The 22029-nt window shown below is 41.8% G+C and overlaps 1 protein-coding gene across 1 annotated transcript in view; it reads left to right on the forward strand.

Annotated features, from left to right (window-relative positions):
* Positions 1 to 1578: 1578 nt before the first annotated feature.
* Positions 1579 to 22029, forward strand: part of SI (sucrase-isomaltase) — a 146995-nt gene continuing 126544 nt past the window's right edge. The window contains exon 1 of the mRNA XM_060274411.1: positions 1579 to 1765. The gene's annotated coding sequence lies outside the window, so the exon portion shown is untranslated. The remainder of the gene's footprint in view (positions 1766 to 22029) is intronic.

Consider the following 22029-nt stretch of genomic DNA (forward strand, 5'->3'; position numbering starts at 1 on the left):
ATCCCAACTTCTGTAGTCCTTAATGTTAGATTGCATCTCATAGCCTTTGATAGTCCATTCTTCCAATGTACAGTACAGAAATCCTATGGGGTGGGGGTGGAGAGTCTGTGGCAGAAGAACCATGACTGTTTAAGCCTTCCAAGGCTTGCACTGGCCAGGACAGATTGTATTTGTGTGTGAGGGACTGAGTCCATCCACCCTCTTCTATCTTACTTTCTGGAAATGTTCCTTCCGCGTGTCTCAATGAAAGGGGGAACAACTAAGCTAGATCCACAGCTGGGGCAGTTTTCCTTCCTTCTTAGGTATTTGTCAGCAGAACTTGACAACTTTCGACTCTGCAGATCCAAGGTCTCCCCCAGTCTGTCCCTCTCTCACACAAAACACACATCTTTTCATCTCCCATCACTTTCTCTGTTCACAGACTTCTCTCTGTGTAGGTGGAGAGGAGGAAGGCTGATCCCACCCAATGGTCCTTCAACCCTCCTCCCAGATTGCTCCCTTATTTGTCTATTTTGCTTAACTTGTCTGTTTCCTGTCCAATAGTGTGTGTGTGTGTGAGAGAGAGAGAGGGTGTGTGATAGATAGATGATGATAGATGGAGTTCAGTATAATCCCCTGGGCAGATTATACTGCCCAGTACAATCAGGCTGAGCAGATAAATTAGGCCAAGATGTCACCCCACCCAGCTTTCCTGGCTCAGACAGCCACCCACTTCACTCTGTTGGCACCAAACTCCCACTTACGCTCAATAAATGCCTAGCCAGGGGACATGCTATCAGGTTTCACAGTCATCAAGCAACAGCACCAGGCTCATTCTCAATCCAATTTGCCTAATCCCACACCTTCTACTGTGGCTGCCAATATCAGGAGGGCTACAGGTGTCATGGTAACACCACCAGTCCACAAAGCCCCACTGGTGGGTTGTGCCTTTGTTTACGGTTTCTGAAAACAATACACAAAATTTGCACTTCTCCAAATTTTGCAATGCAGTTTTCCAGCAACAGCAAAATGATTATTATTATTTTTTTTTTAAAAAAGTCTACATTAGAGGAAGGTGTACCTAAAAATGCATGCATGCATCAGGGAAAATAAAATACAAACCTGCATTATATCAGGGGGAATTGTTGGCAAATAATGTGTCCATTAGGCAAAAATGTGTGTGTTATAAGAAATGCACAGTGGACTGCTGATGGGTTTCCATGAAGATTTTTAAACGATGATCCAGGAAATTGGAAACTGAATTTGAGATTGGGGGGGGGGAGGATGAGAAACTGAGATGCACCAAAATGGACAGATTCGTCCAACCTTAGACCATCCAAACCAACAAAATGAGCAGTTCATCCAAATAGTGTGCCAAAGGCTATGGAGGGAGAATTCACTAAAAGAGGCTCTCTGTGCAGCTTTAAAAGTTGCTGGGCTTAGCTCTCACATGACTCATGCATCTGCAAGGTGAGTCCAAAGCAAACCTTGGGGAAAAACAATTATTAATTGTATAGCTCCAAAGAGCATGACAAGGAGACAACATCAAAATATTTTGGCATTGCTATGCAAACCAGCAACAACAATGGCAAAAATGGGTTGGATTAAGACTCCGTTTCAGTGGTTTTTCAAGTATGTTCAGGAGCAGAACTTTTAAGACTGAAGCATTAGATCTTAAATGCATTCCGTGGAAGGAGATTCAAGTCCCGTTGTGCTCTCTGAAAAACAGAAGGTGTAGCAACCAACACAACCTAGAAAACTGAAGGGTGACTGAGTGCTATTCCAGGTATGAAACTTTTATATTATTATTATTATTATTTGGCTTTGTCAGGCTTTTGTTACTTTCTTAAAAGGCATCAAACTTAGGAGAGATTTTAGTGGAATGTAACCACATGCTGCCTCTCAAAGTGGTCTCCAAGTTTCAAATGTCACATTTTGGGTTTATATACCGATTCCACGCCACTCCAGGTCGGATATTATTATAGGAGATGAATGGGAGACTTTTTCCAGCCGGAGAGCCACATTCCCTCATAGACTACAAGTAAAAATTGGTTGAAGCAATAGATATGATTCTTACTTTTGCTGGATACATTCCAGCAGAGAAAAATAAGAGGTTTCGACCATCACATCACACCACTCCTTTCTCCGTCCTTGCAAACAAGAGGCTTTATCATGCTTCAAGGGCACATTCCAGATAACCAAAAGCAATCCAGTAGGATGCTGAGCCAATGATGAATGTGGCCCAGGGAGAGTTTCAAGGACCAGGCAGAGAAAGGGCCATACTCATCATCCAAATCTGAGATTACTTACCCCAATATTGGATCTAGTGGAAGTGCTGTTCACTCATTACTGTGTTTCTGTTTTCCAAATGTAAGTCAGCTCCGAGTTAGTGCTGTGAACTCTGTAAAAAAGCAACTTGAGAATGAACAACATGCAATTACGGCATTCTAATCTCACAAAGTGACATGATCTGTGTCAATTTGTATTGTTCCTGGCTGTGTCACAGCACCCTAAATCTGCCTCTTTCTCCCTTGCATTGTTGCAGAACAAAATCAAGAGAAGTGAGGTGTGTGTGGGGGGGGGGGTATGATTTGCACTCTTGTTGCCAACAGGTTTGATGATAATCAGCAGATGGTTTCTGAATGAACAACCCAACTGGAATAATGTCAACAGCACCTCAATTGACTTTGCCCTTTACTGTATCGGATTATTCTCAAGATAAACTACAAGCTAAGCCTATTATCTACACAGGCCCATTCCAAGTCAAATAATGCATGGTGGGGAGAGAAAATGAAGAATAGTGGCTGACAATGGAGCTTTGTGGAAATGGCTTATGACAGGGATGGGGAATGATTGGTCCTCCAGACCTCATTGGACTTCAACTCTCATTGGTGCCAGGCAGGATGGTCAATTATCAAGGGTAGTGAGTTATGGCCCAACCACATCTGCAAAGCACCAGGTCCCTCATCCAGTGGCGGGTGAAGAGGAGCACACACCGCCCCCAGCAGCGCAATCCCAGTGGGGTGACATTGGGGCTGCCCCTCACCTGTGTTGGGCGCCACGCCCACAGGATGCCTGCCATGCCCCTGTGGGCCACGCCCCATGACCCCCAGGACTCGCGCCAGCCCCGGCCCCACCTGCTCTCTTCCCCCCGGTGCCAGAGCATGAACTCCGCCACTGCCCTCATCTCTGGCTTATAATATCAGCAAACTGGCTTATAAGAGCAGCAAGCCTCTGAGCACTAGAAGTGTTTACCAAACGGCCTTAAGAACTGAAGGTGAAAGAAGAAGTGGATGCAGTAACAGCTTCACGTCACGGTCCTTTTTCTTTCAACCTCTACATTCGTCAACCTCTACATTTGACATTTGTCCATGCATCTATTCTTTTTAATTAATGCTCCATTATTGTGTAGCCACACAGTTCTGGGCTTTGCAAGAATGTCACAAGACTCATTCAGAGGTTGTAATGAACCTGCACACTTGTTGATTTATGTTTATTTATTTGAAAACATAGATGTGCAGTGTGACCTCTACTTAGTGTGACCTCTTGGTTCTCTCTGCTATTTGGTTTAGAACTGATCTTCCAGTCTGGCTTGCCATCAACTTGCTTTGTCTGAAATTGTCTCAGCCTCACCTTGTTCTAGCAATGCCTTTGCCCTGTTTGGGCCTGTTGAGTATAACTTCCTTGTACCTAAATTGGCTTTCTTCCCTTGAACTGGCTCATGATCCTTGTCTGATGCTCGATTGCTGGTTTCATTTGCTGCTTCCAATTGTTTTTTTTTTAACTTCCAGAGCACATCTTTGCTGAACCTCTGTCAAATGACACTTTGGTCACCATCATTGCCAGTCTGTCTCTATAAGTGAGTCCCAATGGACATATTCACCATGAGATTAGACTTACACATGAATGGCATTTTGCAATGGAAAGGCAGACTCTAGAATAAATTTCAAAAGGAAGGATGAATAGTTTGAAAATTATCTAGAAAAAATACCAAGCACATGCACCCCCCCCCTCCAGAGGGTATCAATTTAAGGATATAGACACATAGATTCCGGGCTTTATGGGAACAGGAGAAAGCTGAGATTAATGTTGTCTGGATGTTCACAATACAGTAGTACCATGGTTCCCAAACACCTTTGTTTCCAAAGGCCGACAACCCGGAAGTAAGTGTTCCAGTTTTTGAACTTTTTTTTGGAAGCCAAAGGTCCAATGAGGTTGTTGGCTATTGTTTCAGGGGCACCTGCACCAATCAGAAGCTGCACCTTGGTTTTCGAACATTTCAGAAGTCAAACGGACTTCTGGAACAGATTAAGTTCGGCACTTTTGTTTTTGCTATTTATTTTGCGTTTTTGAGGCTTTTTCAGTTAATTTGTTTTTGTGAATGTGTGGCACTCAATTCAGCTACTGATTGATTGTGTGACTGTGGAAATAGATAAAAGCCCCCCATCCAAACAATGACTATCATCAGTGCAAGAAAGAAAATAATAATAATTTTAATTTTTATCATCTTCAATACTGTCTTCTTTATTTTACAGTACAGTGGATTGATTATTGCTTTCATTTTATGGATCAATGGTTTCGTTAGATAGTAAAATTCATGTAAAATTGCTGTTTGGGGGTTTGTTTTTAAAAGTCCAGAATGGATTAATCCGTTTTGCTTTACTTTCTATGGGAAATACATGCCTTGGTTTTGGAATGCTTTGGTTTTGGAACAGATTTCCAGAACGGATTAATTTTGAGAACCAAGATACCACTGTATTGAAATTCTCTCTCTCTCTCTCTCTCTCTCTCTCTCTCTCTCTCTCTCTCTCTCTGTGTGTGTGTGTGTGTGTGTGTATCTTTTACACACACACCCCCAAGCCTTCAGTGGAAGATTTACACACTTTCCCACTCCAATTTCACTCAAGCCATCATAAGGACTAGCTATTTGCTGAAATGAGAGTAGAAGCTCTGTAGATATTGCAGCAATTTCTGAATATTGTTTGAGAGACTACAGGTGAAACTTGCAAAATTAGAATATCATCGAAACATGCATTTATTTCAGTAATGCAACTTATTATTTTTTTATTTTAATTTTAATTTTTACAAATGCTTTCTTTTGGAAATTCCACAGTAATAAAACAAATAGTTACAATAATACAAAAATAAACATTGCTATTACATTCCATTAATTACATTCCATTTATAATTGACCCGCCTAACGACAAATAATTACAATTACAACAAATAAAGGCTTGGCATATCTTGCTTTGCATGTCATGCATCTATCTCATATATTGGTTTCACCTTTTAAGTTGTGTTACTGAAATAAATGCACTTTCGGACGATATTTTAATTTTCCAAGTTTCACCTGTATGCAATTGTGACGGTGTAAGATTCAGGACCATCTGCACATAAACCACCGAACAGCTGTTTCTTAACCTAAAAAAACGAAAAGCAAACAAACCTGGTGCATAAAACCGAACCTGCTGCAGAAGTCAACAAAATATTTGTCCTTCTGAGCCCAATGTCAGGATTTATTGTATGTGATTTGGAAAGAGAGGCAATCGGTCAGTGTCACACTAGCTGTATCCAGAAATGCTTGGTTTGAGTTTGGAGGAGATACAGAGGGTGGGGAAAACCCTGGCAAAACACAGCGTCACTGCGGATCAAGACTGGAGATCGTCCAGAGATTCCCCCCCCCCCAAATAATAATAATAAAAACTCATCTGATTCTATCAAGGTCATTAAAGCTGGCCTAGAAAACATTCAGCTACTGTGATATTGATGTAAAAGGGCTTAGTGGGATATAATGAGAGATTTGCACTTCTTAAACTTCAGCTGAAACAGCTGTAGATTAAAAAAAAAAGGTTGTGGGTTACTCTAACGCCCATCTACACTTTCCATTTAAGGCAGTACAATACCACTTTAAACACTAATGGCTTCCCCCAAAGAACCCTGGGAACTGTAGTTGGTTTGGGTTGCTGAGAGTTGTTAGGAGACCGATACCCACAGAGAGCTACAATTCCCAGAATTTTCTCGGAAGTGGGATTCATTATTAAAACACTCTGGGAATTGTACTCCTCTGTGAGGGTGCAATAGGGGTATCCTAAAAGCTCTCAGGATCCTAACCATTTTCAACCCTCTTCTGCACTCCCTGCTGTGTACACAAAAATGAATTGAAGTTGCTCTGATGAGAACAGCTGGGGGGAAAGAGCTTGAAACATATGAATTGGGGACAACTTCAATACACTTTAAGGTAGTTTTACTACGATCATTGAGGAAGGACATTGGCATACGATCCGTATTCTCCAGCATTTCATGGATGAAAGCAGACACACTCTGATGCATGAGAATTTGAGTTGACCCAAAGTCACTTGGGCTACACAGTGCTGGGCCAGGTGTGGGGACCAGTGAGTCAGAGGACCACAATAACCACTTTTGACAGATATTTTGTAAACCAATTGGATATTATTTCTTCCAGCAGCACCTTAAAGACCAACTAAGTTTTTTGTTTTTTGTTTTGGTATGAGCTTTCGTGTGCATGCACACTTCTTCAGATGTAAGATGTAGGATCTGAAGAAGTGTGCATGCACACGAAAGCTCATACCAAAACAAAAAAACTTAGTGGGTCTTTAAGGTGCTGCTGGAAGGATTTTTTTTTATTTTGTTTCGACTACGTCAGACCAACACGGCTTCCTACCTGTAACTGGATATTATTTGACATTCAAGCACTGTATAAATTTCATGGAAAATAAATAAATAAATTTGACATGGTGAACGAAGTGTGTCATGGAGTAACTACCGTATTTCCCCATGTATAAGACTAGGTTTCCCCCCCTAAAAAATAATGTCAAAAATTAGGGGGGCGTCTTATAGGCGGATAGTGCTGAGGGTGGACTGGCGATTGGTTGTTGCCGCAAGCAGGATTTTGTCATTGGTGATAGGGTTGTTGATTGGTGTATGAGACAAGGGCTGCTGTTGATAGGCTGGTGCTGCAGTGAGCGGGCAATCGGAGGTCCTTGCTGGTGGTGAGCGGGCAACCGAATGGTGGTTCATGGTAGTGAACAGTCAGTCAAATGGTGGTTGCTGGTGTCGATCGGTAAGACGGGTGAGCAAACCCCCTCATAGAAAGCTCAACAAGTTTGGGCAACCCTCCCTAAAAAAAAAAAAAGCTCAACAACTCTGGGCCATCTCTCCCCCCCCCCCCCATCTTACAGATGGGAAAATGTGGTATTTCATATTACAGTACTCTTTCTTCTCTAGGCAGCCCTCTGTGAAACGATACCCCATATCAAATCATTCCAATGTACTTCTGATTGTTGGTAATGAGGAGAAAGACAGTGTAAAGATTTCAAAATACCTTGTAGATCAATGGGTTGCGGGTGTCCTTTGAAGGAGCAGAACAATGAATATTTTTGAGGTAGAAAACATTTTTCATGGTATGGCACAAACGTTGATGAGCAGTTCTGTGCAACTGAACATTACACACCTGTTGGTGGAAATTGCAGGAGAGGCAGGTGTTCGGCTACTCTGGTCCTGCTTAAGGGTTTCCCATAGTCAACTTGTTGGCCAATGTGAGAACAGGATGCTTGGATAAATGGGCCATTGGCCTGATCCAGCAAGCTCTTCTTATATTCTTACACAAGTTGATGAAATGAAACATGCCACTAGTGCTATCTGTATTTAAACTATGGGACAAAGCTTTCTAATTGATTCACAAATAACCATCACCCCTGTTCACAGAAGAGACAAAATTTATTTATTTTGATATTCCACATGTGTGGTACTACTGAGAAGGCCCACTCTCCAGCTGCTACTAGCCCCAAAGAGATCTCCGAGACTGGAATGTTTTGTTTTGTTTTCAGAATAGGATACACGCTTAGAGGACACTCAGAAAGGAGCATACTAATGCTCAGTCAGTCAGGAGGACAGTCAGCCACATACCATTTGTTTGTGCAATGTCCTTAACAGAACCTGCTTAGGTGCATGGTCTTGCTCATTGGTACATTCTTGGTGGATCAGGCCCACCTCTTGGTGGGCCTGATCCACCAAGAGGATGAACAAGCCTGGTAGCTTTACCATTTATCAAATACTGATGTAGATCTCACTTACCTTTGAAAACGCCTGCAATTTAGACTGAGGAATTATCTAACAAGGGACGCAATGGGGTTTGAGATGTATCACCTTTCTTTTTGATAATGGGGTTTGGTGCAACACAATCTTCCTGATACTCATTTACTAACTTCAAACGCTGTTCCAAGCATAGATAACGATAGAAAATTGCTTTGCTTCTGTGTTTAAATGGAAACTAAGAGAAAACACTCTGCTTAAGATAAAAGAATGGGGGAAACAGCTGAACTATTTAAAATATGGGTTCCATTCTGGTTTAGGCTTACAGTGGTACCTCGGTTTACAAACACAATTGGTTCCGGAAGTCTGTACTTAAACTGAAACATACTTAACCTGAAGCGAACTTTCCCATTGAAAGCAATGGAAAATGGATTAATCTGTTCCAGATGGTCCGTGGAGTACTTAAACTGAAGTGTACTTAACCTGAAGCGAACTTTCCCATTGACAGTAATGGAAAGTGGATTAATCCGTTCCAGACAGGTCTGAGGAGTACTTAAACTGAAAATACTCAAACCGAGGTGTACTTAAACCGAGGTATGACTAGTTACAGGTAGGTAGCCGTGTTGGTCTGAGTCGAAGCAAAATAAAAAAAATTCCTTCAGTAGCACCTTAAAGACCAACTAAGTTTATATTTTGGTATGAGCTTTCGTGTGCATGCACACTTCTTCAGATACACTGAGGTATGACTGTATTAGTATTTTAAAGTCTCTAACTTTTTTTCCCTGGGAGCAAGCATTGTTTCAGCAACTCCAAATTGTTTTATGAACTGGCTCAGATACTTCTTATATAGAAGGATTAATGTCAAATATTTGCAGTTCTAGTCCTAACTCCTATTAAATGAATTCCTTCAGTAGCACCTTAAAGACCAACTAAGTTTTTATTTTGGTATGAGCTTTCGTGTGCATGCACACTTCTTCAGATACAGTGAAATAGAAGTCCCCAGGCACTTATGTAGAGAAGGGGTGGGGAGGGGTGGGGATGCGGAGGGGAGATCACTCAGAAGGGTGGTGGAAGTGGGTGATTGACTGACTGATAGCTGTTTATGACCGAAAACGACTGCAAATGGTTTTGCATGAAAAAGCAAGGGTTGAGATTAAATGAATATATAGTGAATATTTAACCCCAGTGAAGGTCTAAGCAGGTCTACTGAGAAGTAAGCCCCCACTACGTTCAATGGGCTGTACTCCCAGGCAATTGATTATAGGACTGGCAAGGAGATGTAACAACATGGAGAGGCACAAATTTTGTGCCCCACCTTCCCGGCCTGCACACTTGGTTGGGGGGGGGGGGGCAAGCCAACCCTTAGGTACACCCCTGACTTGGAGCCAAACAACAAGGGCTCTCTCTCCTTGGTCTTGTCTCTTTCCTCACCCATTTGTTAACTTTGTTGGGTGACTGAGAATCACACACTCCCTCTCAATCTATTTTACCACAAAGGGTTGTCAGGTTTAACATTAGGTAGGTGAAAGAGACCACATATGCCCCATGAGTTCAAAGAATGCAATATTTTTACCCTGCCTTTAGAATACCCTTCCAAAGGAAGCCTGGAAATGACACTGTACTCTTACAATTATGAAAGTTAAGGCATTTTAATTTTCCCAGGATCCTTAAATCTTTTGCATCATTTCATATATTTTTTTTAAAAAAAATATTATAATGTTTGTTTCAATATTCTACTGATATTGGAGTGTTATATGTGCAGCAATGTGGAATCTGTGTTTGGATGAGAATGCAGTTCAGAAAATGTGAAAATAAATAAATACATATATTGTCAAAATAATCCAAATATGGACCGGTACATTTTTGAAGCTTCACTTGACCAGGTGTCTTTTGCACTCTGAAAAAGTCTGTGGAATAGTTCAAGGTCATAATCTAAACAAGTCAGGCATTTCTGACGGGGGTGGAGAGGAATAGAAGACATACTCCATTCATCATTTGACATATAAGTGTCAAGGAATTTCAAATTAGCCTACAGTTCAGTTAGATTAGCTTCTGACTTTGTGTTTATCTGAAAGAAGCAGCTTGCACATGTAGAAAATGGAGAAATATCAGTCCCAGAAGCCTTTCACCTGCTCCTGCCTGTGCCTTCTTCTTCAATATCTACATGATACATTTTTTCAGCCACCTTCAGATTCATGCTTATTGACCTACATTTATTTTATTAAGATGGAGATTGCATCCAATGAAATTGTGGTCCAAAGTTCACCAGATCTGCACCACCTGGACCAGGAAGCAGATTAGATCTGGTGTCCAGTTTGGAATCTGAGGACTGCCTTTGAATGATGTCTTCCCAGGGTTCTTAGGAAATATAAATTGCATATATATTATGTAAATTAATATGCTTTTGGATTTATTTGTGTGCTCGTTTATTACATATAAATCTTGCCCTTTGTCCAAGGTACTCAAGGCAACACACAGTTATCTCCAGGACCTTTTATTTATTTGTTTTAAATATTCAATGTCACTTGCCATTCAAACACCTAAAAGCAGTTCATGATATTAAAATGTGGGTTGTACACCAGCTTCTGACAAGGCTGAAGCCAAACTGGGGAGATTCAAGCAGTTCTGGAGAACTGAGCCATGTTCTCCAGACAGTCCTGGAGCAATCTGGAACTATCGGGTGGTAGACCGTGAGCACGAAGGGTGACACTTCGTTACAGTCTCCTTCTGCACAGGTTCTTCTTACCAATATGGGTCACATGTTTAATCAGGGCTTTAAACCCTGTTTAAACAGGCAATTGCAAGCAGTGTGTGTAGGGGAGGGGAGAGGAATGGAAGCCTCTCCTTCTCTTTCCTCCATCATGACTGGTCAAGAACAAAAGAATCATAGAGTTGGAAGAGACCACAAGGGCCATCCAGTCCTGCCAAGCAGGAAACACCATCAAAGCATTCTTGACATATGCCTGTCAAGCCTCTGCTTAAAGACCTCCAAAGAAGGAGACTCCTCCACACTCCTTGGGAGCAAATTCCACTGCCGAACAGCTCTTACTGTCAGGAAGTTCTTCCTAATGTTTAGGTGGAATCTTCTTTCTTGAAGTTTGAATCCATAGCTCCGTGTCCGCTTCTCTAGAGCAGCAGAAAACAATCTTTCTCCCTCCTCCATATGACATCCTTTCATATATTTGAACATAGCTATCATATCACCCCTTAAGAAGAGCCTCTACTACTTCACCCACTTCTTCATGCATGTTCAATCTGGGTTTTGAACCCTGATTAAGCAAGGTGATCACAAGATGAGTCAAATAAATACTCCACACAATCATGATTTATTAATTTTTTTAGTACCCTTTGGAATGCTATCAAAATACGGTAGCCTGAAAGGAAATCTCTGCTATTTTGGCTTTGAAAAAAAAAGCCATATGCATAAGGAGAAAGCATGAACTGTTAACCATTAACGCCATTGAATCAATTTCCTTTTTGATAACAAGTTATAAAGCTATATGTGGTTATATTTTGCTTTACATTACTCCTTCTCGATTGGTTTCGCATCCATAAAATAATCAGTAGATAACAGAATTGCACAGCCACAGAGCGGACTGTCCATGTGAAACACGTTGTAGTGTGCATGTGATCAACATACCACATTGGACGTTTGTAAGCAGAGGTTGGATGGCCGCCTGTCAGGGATGCTTTAGCTGAGATTCCTGCATTGCAGAGGGTTGGACTAGATGACCCTCGGGGTCGCTTCCAACTCTACAATTCTATGATATGCAGGCATGTGGCATAGTGCTCAGGGGTCGGATGACTCCATTCCCTGCAATATTTCTCTGATGAAAATAGGGATGTCCCAAAGAAAAGCAGGACATTCTGGGATCACATCAGAAACCGGGATGGCTTCTGTGAATCCGCGTCTGCCCCTGGAAAATAGGGGCACTTGGAGGATCTATAAAACTCAATCCATACTTGTGAGAAATCAATCCTTTGGTGTGGCAGCACATACGTTTTGAAACTCCCTGCCTAGGGACACCAGGCAAGCATCTTCACTGTACTCTTTCTTGGCACCTGCTTAAAACCTTTTTATTCAGGCAAACCTACATGGGAATGTAAAAATTATGTGTGTTTTATCTCTCTCTTTTTTAGCTAGTGGCTTTTGGAATGTTTTTCACTGCTCCTCGGCGATAATTTTTAATGTTTTGCCCTATATCTGTGTAAACCGCTTGGAGGTTTTTTTTTAATCATCAAGTGGTATATACATTTGTTAAATAAATCAATTAAAACAAAAACAAACCAAAGCTATTGACTTTTAGATCATGGATAAGAAGTGCCCTTTCTGTGACCTTGCATTTCAAGCATCTTCTGTTGAGTTCTTTATCTGAACTGTCTGCTGCCATCCCACCGAGTTTAGGAATGTGCTGTAAGTGTAAGGGGGGGGGGGGAGGCCAAGGTCTGACTTTTAAACACTGACTTGGCAGAAACAAGGTGAAAAGGGCAGAGACCAAAAGAATAAATTAAAATCATGGGACTGAAATAGGACTGAATCTTTCTATCTATTTAATATTTTCATACTTAATATATTCTACTACCGAAAGCCAGTGTTGAATATTGGGGGGGGGGAGTAAGCTCTGCACCTCATGATCACTCACAAGACACGGCACACAGACACACCATTTGAATGACAATGCCCATCAACTTTGGGCGGGTCCTGGTCCCCTCAAATATTATATTTTGGGGGGTGGGGGGGTGGGACTGTGACTTGTTCTAACTAATTTTAATACTGTATTTTAAAATTGCTGCAACTTGCAATGGGACCTCCTGGTGAAAGGCAAGTAAGAAATCTGTTACTAATTACTACTACTACTACTACAAAAGATAGGTAATGATTAATTTAGTCATGAGAATAGCTCACCAAGAAGGCTGTTTGCCAAGCAATAGACTTACAAGGTTCAGGAAAGCAGAAAAAGGAAGGAACAAAAAAAAATGGTTGACCAAAGGCCTTTCAGTAAATACCATTTATGGTGGTAGAGTGGCTGTTTGATCTGCCATTTTTAGAAGTGAATTTGTAGCTGATTGTCTGCACCTTTGGTCCATGTTCATTTATTAGAGAGTGAGTGAGTGCAGGCTTTTCCTTTCTACACTAATGCCAAGCTGTGCCCATCTTGAGAAGTTGAAAAGTACTGAGAAGTTTTGTGGCTTTAGTTATGCCGCTTATGTTCATAGCTGCCAAGTTCTCCCTTTTTTAAAGGGAAATTCCCTTATGCTGACTAGGCTTCCTCGCGAGAAAAGGGAAAACTTGGCAGCTTGGGCATGCACATAGAGATAACCCTTTCACCACTTCTTAATCTTTATTAGCTTATTTAATGAATACTCCAGAGTACTATTCTTGCCGGTGCATAAGAGATTAGAAGAGCAGGTACGTGTCTGTATGAGCTTTGGAGAACCTGGGTATTGTCACGACACACCGTCTAGAGCTAATGATTGTTGTCATGGGCAGTGCTTTGACTTGGTACCATCATCTCCACCTTCCACCTGTCTCCTCTGAACTGAGATTTCAAACTGGCAGCTTGCACTGGTCAAAGGGAGGGGGGCATGAAGCAGACATCTTCATGCATATACCTGACATATACCCGAAGGAGCGTCTCCACCCCCATCATTCAGCCCGGACACTGAGGTCCAGCGCCAAGGGCCTTCTGTCAGTTCCCTCACTGTGAGAAGTGAAGTTACAGAGAACCAGGCAGAGGGCCTTCTTGGTAGTGGCGCCTGCCCTGTGGAACACCCTCCCGTCAGATGTCAAGGAAATAAACAACTACCCGACTTTTAGAAGACATCTGAAGGCAGCCCTGTTTAGGAAAGTTTGTAATGTTTGAAGTTTTATTGTTTTTAATGTTCTGTTGAAAGCTGCCCAGGGTGACTGGGAAAACACAGCCAGATGGGCAGGATAGAAATAAATAAATAATAATAATAATAATAATAATAATAATAATAATAATAATAATAATTACAGTGATACCTCGCAAGACGAATGCCTTGCGCAACGGAAAACTCGCAAGACGAAAGCATTTTGCAATCTTTTTGTTGACTCGCAAGACAAAGTTTTCTATGGCCGTGCTTCGCAAGACTTTTTTTTTTTTTTTTGCTTTGCTTTGCTTACATTGGAAAACTGCAAGACAAAATTTTCGCAATACAAAACGACTCGCGGAACAAATTAATTTCGTCTTGCGAGGCACCACTGTATTATTATTCCTATGAACCCCTACACCTTCCACAAGAAAACTGAGATGATGCTTGTAGACAATGACATTTTTTGCGCCCAGAGCAGCAACCCCACACTACACCACTGGGTGGGACATCCAGCTTTAATTAGCTGGCTGATACCTGCCTCACAGAGACCCGCTTAATCAAGGCTATTATGCTGTATGCACAATTGTGCCCCTCCATCTGAAGTGTGGAGGGAGAGAAAAAAAGGACGATAAATGAGGGCCGGCAGAGATGATCAAGGAACTTGAAGCCACAATGTCCACATAAGCAGGCAGTTTAACTGCACACTACAGGGAACATAGGAGATGAAGCTATGAATGCTGCTCCAGATTAGTGTTCAGTGAATATTTGGCATTTACTGACTGAACTGCAGGCACTGAATGAACAAGGCATTTAAAGGTTGGATCTAAGTAAAAGTAAGCCAATAATCAGGCATAGATTTTTTTAAAAAACAAATAAATCACAAAATGAAGCTGGTGAAAGAGCACTTATCCAGGGCACATTTTGCTGCCTCAGCTACGTGCAATACAATCGGAGACCCACTGCATGATGCTTGTCAGTGTCATGGAGAATGCTGGAGCACCCCTTGCAAATCATAAAGTATTTTGTGGTGCACATAGAAACATTATTCCCTATCCAAATTGCTCATTTAAAACTGCTTGTACATATAATCTAGCTCTGTGCAATTTTCATTTTTCCACTCCTTTGCTTTGCAGCCGTTGTACACAAATCTCTAAACTGGTGTACCTAAAGACACGCACAAACATAACCACCATACACAATACTTTGTGCATTCATTTGCCCTGGTGGAAATAAAATAAAATAAAATTGGTCGATTTCTTGGGTTTCTCTACTTAGGCGAATAAGCATACTTCTGAGCTATGATCTAACCTCACTGTTTTTCCTCAGACCTGCAAAATGTGTGAGCCACTAAACCCAGTGAAGACTATAAGCCACATACCACCAAGTGTTTGAGAACTGAGATTGCTAACCCTTGATTTTGAATTATTATTCCTGCTAACTAAGCAGGGACTAGCAGTTAATCCTGTTGGCAGGAGTGCCAACTCGTATGGGAATAAGGCCTCTACAGCGCCCCCATGTCCACTGGGATGGGGCTCAGTGCCCCCCCTATCTTGAGGGGACAGAGGAGGCCTGGCAGGCTGTCGCCCCGGGTCACAGTGTTGGGAGACGTCACATGGACCAGTATGGCCTGGTGTGTGGTTGTCACATCGCGAAGAGGCCTGGTCTGCCTCTCCCGATGCAATGGTCAACACACATTCTATGCACAATGCATGTGACATCACACACACACACACACACACACACACACACACACGTGATGTCATCCCCCAATGTTGGGCGTAACTCAGCACCTGTGCCTGTTGGTATGGAGGTCATAAAAAGAGATGGAGGAATATTTGTGAGATCTAAGTCTTTGGAGCAAATGCTCTTAGAAATGTCTGACAGAAAGTAGATTACAGAAGCATGCCTAACCTTTCAAGCAAGAAGGTGAGCAGCGTCTGACAGGTTGTCATATCATGTGAAAATAAACAAGAGCCGTGCTGCTGTTTTGCAAAGCAACCGGACTCCACAATTAGAGGCAAGCACATTCAGAGTGAAATTGTGAATTATATATGGGCAGATGCAAAATAATGAGAGACATGAATCCCAAGGCTTTCTTACTATATTCACAGAAGCTGTGATAATGCAGGTTTTATTTATAACCCCTTTTTACTGTGCAAATATGAGAGAAAAGAAAAGAAGGGTGAAACTGGAATGATAAAGCAGAAAGAGCCGGAGTTGGGAACCTCCAGTCTGGAAACTGAATACAGTCATACCTCGGTTTAAGTACTTTCAGTTTAAGTACTCCACGGACGCGTCTGGAACGGATTAATCCACTTTCCATTACTTTCAGTGGGAAAGTTTGCTTCAGGTTAGGTACGCTTCAGTTTAAGTACAGACTTCCAGAACCAATTATGTTTGTAAACCGAGGTACCACTGTACAGCTCTCTAAACTTATCAGGACCTCTCCCTATGCCACAACCCTCCCAAGCCACATACTTGAGTGTTTGGCTGGAATGTATCCTTAATTTTATGTTTTATTAATTAAATTTGTACACTACCCTTCATCCGCATATCTCAGGGCAGTTCACAGCATATAAATACAAGCTAAAAATACAAAATGCATAGTAAGAACCAGAACAAAACAAACCCATAATCCCCCATTTTATTATTATTATTATTATTATTATTATTATTATTATTATTATTATTATTATTACACCATACCCTCCAACATTTCTCTGAATGTTTCCTTAGGGGTGTCCTAAGGAAAAGCAGAACATCCCTATCAATGGAAGCTCTTGAATCAAGAGTCTTGATTCAATTGATTCAAATTGCTTCTGCGATGATGGAAAGTGTAGAAGCAAGCAATTTTACTAATAATGGGTCAAGGTGCGTCTTGATAAAACTTATTATTCGTCGTGATTGATTCAAGTCATTAAAAATCAAGGTGTGTTCTATTGACAGAGCCCTCCTCTTTAACCTTCATCTTAGGTTCTGTTTTTTTAAAAAAATCTCTCTAGAGTGTGGCAGAATATTGGGAGCTGAATTTTACCTATTAGCTGAAGGGTGGAAAATGTACTTTCACATATGTGTATTGCCATGGTTACAGTATGGGGTACAGGGTGGGGAAGTTTGTTTGTTTTTTCAACTCAAGGGACTTCAGAATACAATGAACATACATGCTATCTTTTTACAGTAAGTTATTTTATTAGTATTTGTTCATATGTTGCAACAATTTCTATCCTGCTTAACAACAATCATCTCTAAGCAGTTTATAATGATGCAATACAGAAAAAGGTAAAAATCAGTTAAAACAATAAAATCTAACTTCAGCTGACATGCCAGCTGGAATGACAGAAGTATTCAACAGGTGACAGAGGGTCAGTAGGGAAGGGGACTGTCTGACCTCCACTTGAAGAGAATTCTATAAAATTGGGAACACATTACTAACAGACCCTCCAAGTGTCCCTCTTTTCCAGGGACAGTCCTAGATTTAGAGAAGCTGTCCGGTTCCTGATTTGATCTCACAATAATGCAATGCACAGTAATGATCTGCAACAGTTCTCTAAAAACACACACACAACCCAACCCAAGATTTTCATGGTAAACTGGACATTTTTGTGGATGTATCAGCCCCCACTCTGCAACAACAAAGGATATGAATCATTCTCCTCCATTAGATGAAAGGAAGACAGTGGATTTATAGAAGCAATCTACTGTGAAATGCATCTTGTGGGAAGACTTTTCATGGGCCAGAGGTCAGCTTTGCCTGCTGAACAGCAGCCTGAAGGGGGAGAAGGTAGAGTGACTCCACCTGCAGCTGATCAGCCTTCAAGGACTCAAAGGAGAAGGTGCTGGTGAGAACCAGCTGGCTTCAGCCTTCTTAACCAGAGCTTCCAGCAGCAGTCAGATGCTGGAAACAAGGCTTGTAGTTCCTGATGCTACGTTGCTGCTTCCTGCTCATCTTGACCCATGACCCCACAATCACCCAATTCCCTGATCTCTGGACCATCTGACCACATGGATTGCTGTTTGCCTGACCCTAGGACTCGAGTTGACTTTGGATGCCGACTCTGTCTCCAGGCAAGTACACCTCAGAGCTTCTTCTAGTTGGCTGGCTTCCCACTCCACTGAGCTCTGCATGTGGTTGCTCAGCAATGAGATTCAGCAGGGGCTGGATCCTGGTACCTCCACGATTTGGCAGAAAGTGGGTAAAGGATTGAGTAGCAGACTGTTGCTCCAGCATCCTGCTACAAGTGTGCTTATGAAAAAGGAGCAAATGCAGCAGATGGAAGAATTATACCCCAAGAGTCCTCTCAAGGCAAGTTACAAAAACTATATATATATTTTAAAAAATCACAAAAAAACATGGACTGACCTAGACCCTAGAGTCAACATGTGTTGCCTCTTTTCTTATCCTCTCCATGAGATTTTCAGGGGGTGGCAACATGAAAACAGGCCTTTTCATGAAACTTGTAGAATGCTCTCCCCATTCCTTTATCTCTCTTTAAGTGCCAAGAAAAGGCGTCTCACTTTAACCAGGCTTTCGGTCCTTAGTTTTAAGGGTTTCATTCATCTGTGGGGTGAGAGCTGTAGGACCCATCATTTATTTTGGCTTTATTGGTTGTGTTTGTTTACATCAGTTTTAATGTAAGTTGCAAATATAACAAATGATAATAACACAAGTATAACAAAAAATGGTAACAATAATAATAATAATAATAGTAATAATAAATACAAAAAATAAAATAATCTAAAGCAAAGCAGAATGCAAGGTAATAAAACCATAAAAGCAACCCCTCCATATCATAACATAGGCCTAATTAGGAATGGTGGAGGTATTAAACTTGAAATTTGACCACCACCTTGGGCATTACCCTTATTTTAAAAAGGCCCGGCTGATTGTATGCAAAATAATACACAAGCCTAAGGAATGGATTTTATATGTGGAACTGGGGTGGGGGGAAGCAACAACTCACTTCTCATCAAGAAAAAGGAGCAAGATGGGAATGGGGGGGGGGGTTGTGTGGATTACCTCTTTGGCATTTTCAGAAAATCCTATCGTTTGGTTTAACAGTCACTGACAACCCCCAAAGTATGTGTGTGTGTGTGTGTGTGTGTGTGTAGGCAGGAGTTGTTATGGGAAGAGAAAAGCGAAGTGAAAGAAATTGTAACAGTATTTCTTGACATTGTTAAAGTGCTTGGGTAAAAAAGAGTAAACGAGTTGTCTGCATTGAGTGATGTGTTTAAGACCACAAAAGCACTTAGAGAAAAATCAGATGAATTGCTGCAGCAGAAATTTCCTTCAATGAGTGGTAAAAGGTGGATTTCTTTTTCTTCAGGTAACAGAATGCTTTAAAGCACAGGTTTGTTCCTATTTTTGATGTTGCAAAAATAGAAAAGAAAATTAAGATAATAAGATTTTACAGAGTCATTTTGATCAACAATGCGGATTACCGTTAAACTTATGGTTAGTCTGGACAATGTTTCAAAATGTTTGTTGTTTTAAGCAAAATAATAATAATAATAAATTACCAGTCATGCATTTCTTTGCCCTGTGTACTTGAACTTGGTTGGAAGTTTTTGAAGTCCCCAGTAAGCTCTTAAATTTATTTGGATGAAGAAACCATCACTGTTCTCCACAAAAAAACAGCCGTCAAGTTTATGCATACCAAAATGTATTTGAGCTGTTTTCCATATCCCAAGGTCCCAGTGTTGTCTTCTGCTGGTGACTCCTTCTGCCAGTGACTGATTACATAACAGAGACTACAGGGTCAGAAAAACTTTGGCATATCGTAGTGTAGATCAATGTGGTGGACTTTGCAGATGATATGGCTGAAATACGGCTTGGGACCCTCGTACCTACGGGACCGCCTCTACTGGTATGCCCCGCGGAGGACCTTAAGGTCCCCAAACAACCATATTCTGGAGATCCTGAGCCATAAGGTGGCTAGATTGGCCTCAACTAGAGGCATATCCTTTTAAGTATTGGCCCCAACTTGGTGGAACACTCTTTCACAAGAGACTAGGGCCCTGCGGGATTTGTCATCTTTCTGCAGGGCCTGCAAGACAGAGCTGTTCTGCCTGGCCTTTGGGTTGGATTCAGTCTGACCCCTGTGTTTTCCTCCCTCATGGTTTGGATTTATGGACTACTTAAAATGAGGCTGCATTTTAAATTTTAATATTGTATTTTAATCTGTATTTTAATTAATTCTTTTCTTTTCTTTTATGTCTTATTGTAATTTTATTGGTGTCAGCCGCCCTGAGCCTGGTTTTGACTGGGGAGAGCGGGGTATAAATAAAAAAATACTATTATTATTATTAAATGACTGAACCCTCAATAGGTTACAGCCACATTTAAACAAACAAATAAAAACTCCTAGGAACTAGCACTAAATGTTTTGCATTATTTCTTGGTTCAACTTCAACATCTGATCCCTAAACCATCTTCTTATTTTCTTGTTGTCTGTCTCAAGTTGCATTGGTCTACCTGCATCTAAAAGGCTTGTGCTGTGCCAGCTGTTTTTGGTTTGTTTCCCCTGTAGAATATGTGTGTCAAGTAAGGGATTTAGAGGGGGGAGGACCTTAGCTTGGACCCCTTGCCACTACATTTTCTGAGAGTTTTTTTGGGGGTGCGTTATTAAATACTGTATTCCTCCACCAGCTGGTAGGGTGGACCTTGACATCTCTTACTCAGGGTTGTATTCAATCAAATTCTATCTACTACTAGCTGACCCGGCCACGCGTTCCTGTGTTCCCCCCCGTCCCGATCCATGACGTATCCTGCCCCTCCTCCCTCCACCCCGGCTCATCCCTGTGTTTCGGTAGGATACCCTTCCCTCTGTTGTCCGTGGGGAGTGTTGGCCCCTCCCCCTGTATCTCCATACCTTGGCTCCCACCCTTCGAAAAGGAACTGTCTGCTTCTAGGTTCTATTTCCCAGCATGCACTTTTGTCTGAGCCCTCTGTTGTCCCTGGGGAGTGTTGGCCCCTACCCCTGGTATCTTCCTACATTGGCCCCCACCCTTGGAGAGGGAACTGTCAGTTTCTGGGTTCCATTTCCCAGTATTTACTTTTGTCTGAGTGTCCCCCCCCCCCTGTATCTCCATACATTGGCCCCTGTGCATGCATCGTGAACATTTCTATATATTTAGATTAAGGATTGGGGTGATAATGAGCCCTGGGACGCAGAGAACTACTTTAAAAATCCCGACTGGGGGGGGGTCTAATAGTGAAGCCCCGTAGCAACAGACAGGCCCAGACAGAAGGAGGGGGGGTCATATGGGCCACTTGGCGCGGGCCTCCGAATCCAAAGGTCAGCATATTCACAATCAGTAAAATGAAAAAAGGACCAAAAGGTTTAAAAACAGGGCCACATTATCTACCTGGCCCGGGCCTCTGTCTGGCCCTGCAAGGGCCCGGCAACAGAAGGCGTGTTCTAAAGCACCCGAGTTGTTCAGTTCCATAAAAATCCCAGGAAGTGGGAAGGGGAAGGTAGGGGATTGTAAATTGAGGGGGGGGGATTGGGCACTGCAAATATCTGAGGACTTAAACTGGGGAGAGAAAGTGCATGTTTTTTTTAAAAAAAAGACGCAGAGGCTGGCATTCAGTCGTAGTATATAAAATCTAGGTCAGGCATCCCCAAACTGTGGCCCTCCAGATGTTTTGGCCTACAACTTCCACGATCCCTAGCTAACAGGACCAGTGGTCGGGGAAGATGGGAATTGCAGTCATAAAGGATACTCCAGCTACTGTTAAGCCACTTTATTCAACTTAGGCAGTTTATGAATCATAGGCCTGCCCCTGAGCATGATGAAACTGTTTTGGTTTCTTCCAAATTTTTATGCTATTATTCCCTACTTCCTCCTTGGAGACTCATTATTCTTCTCACCTTCCAACACAAAGGAGCAATAATTGATTGCATTTCTTTCCGGTTTCTGAACTAGCATGTGAGGTAAACAAAACAAAACAAAAAACGCCAGCATATATTATTTGATTTTTGTGCTTTGTTTTAACAAAGGCACACAAAACCACAAACCAATATTTTCAGTAGAAGGGGATTTGCAGGGCAGAGGGTTGAAAGCAGAGGAGCAGAGCTTTTGTTGGCCTCAATTTTTCCAGGAAGTGGAGTGCCAGACATGGTGTAAGCCTCTCGTGAATTGAACACAGGAGTATCCTGG

The sequence above is a fragment of the Zootoca vivipara genome, chromosome 5 (genome assembly GCF_963506605.1).
Source record: "Zootoca vivipara chromosome 5, rZooViv1.1, whole genome shotgun sequence".
Classification (NCBI taxonomy): Eukaryota; Metazoa; Chordata; class Lepidosauria; order Squamata; family Lacertidae; genus Zootoca; species Zootoca vivipara.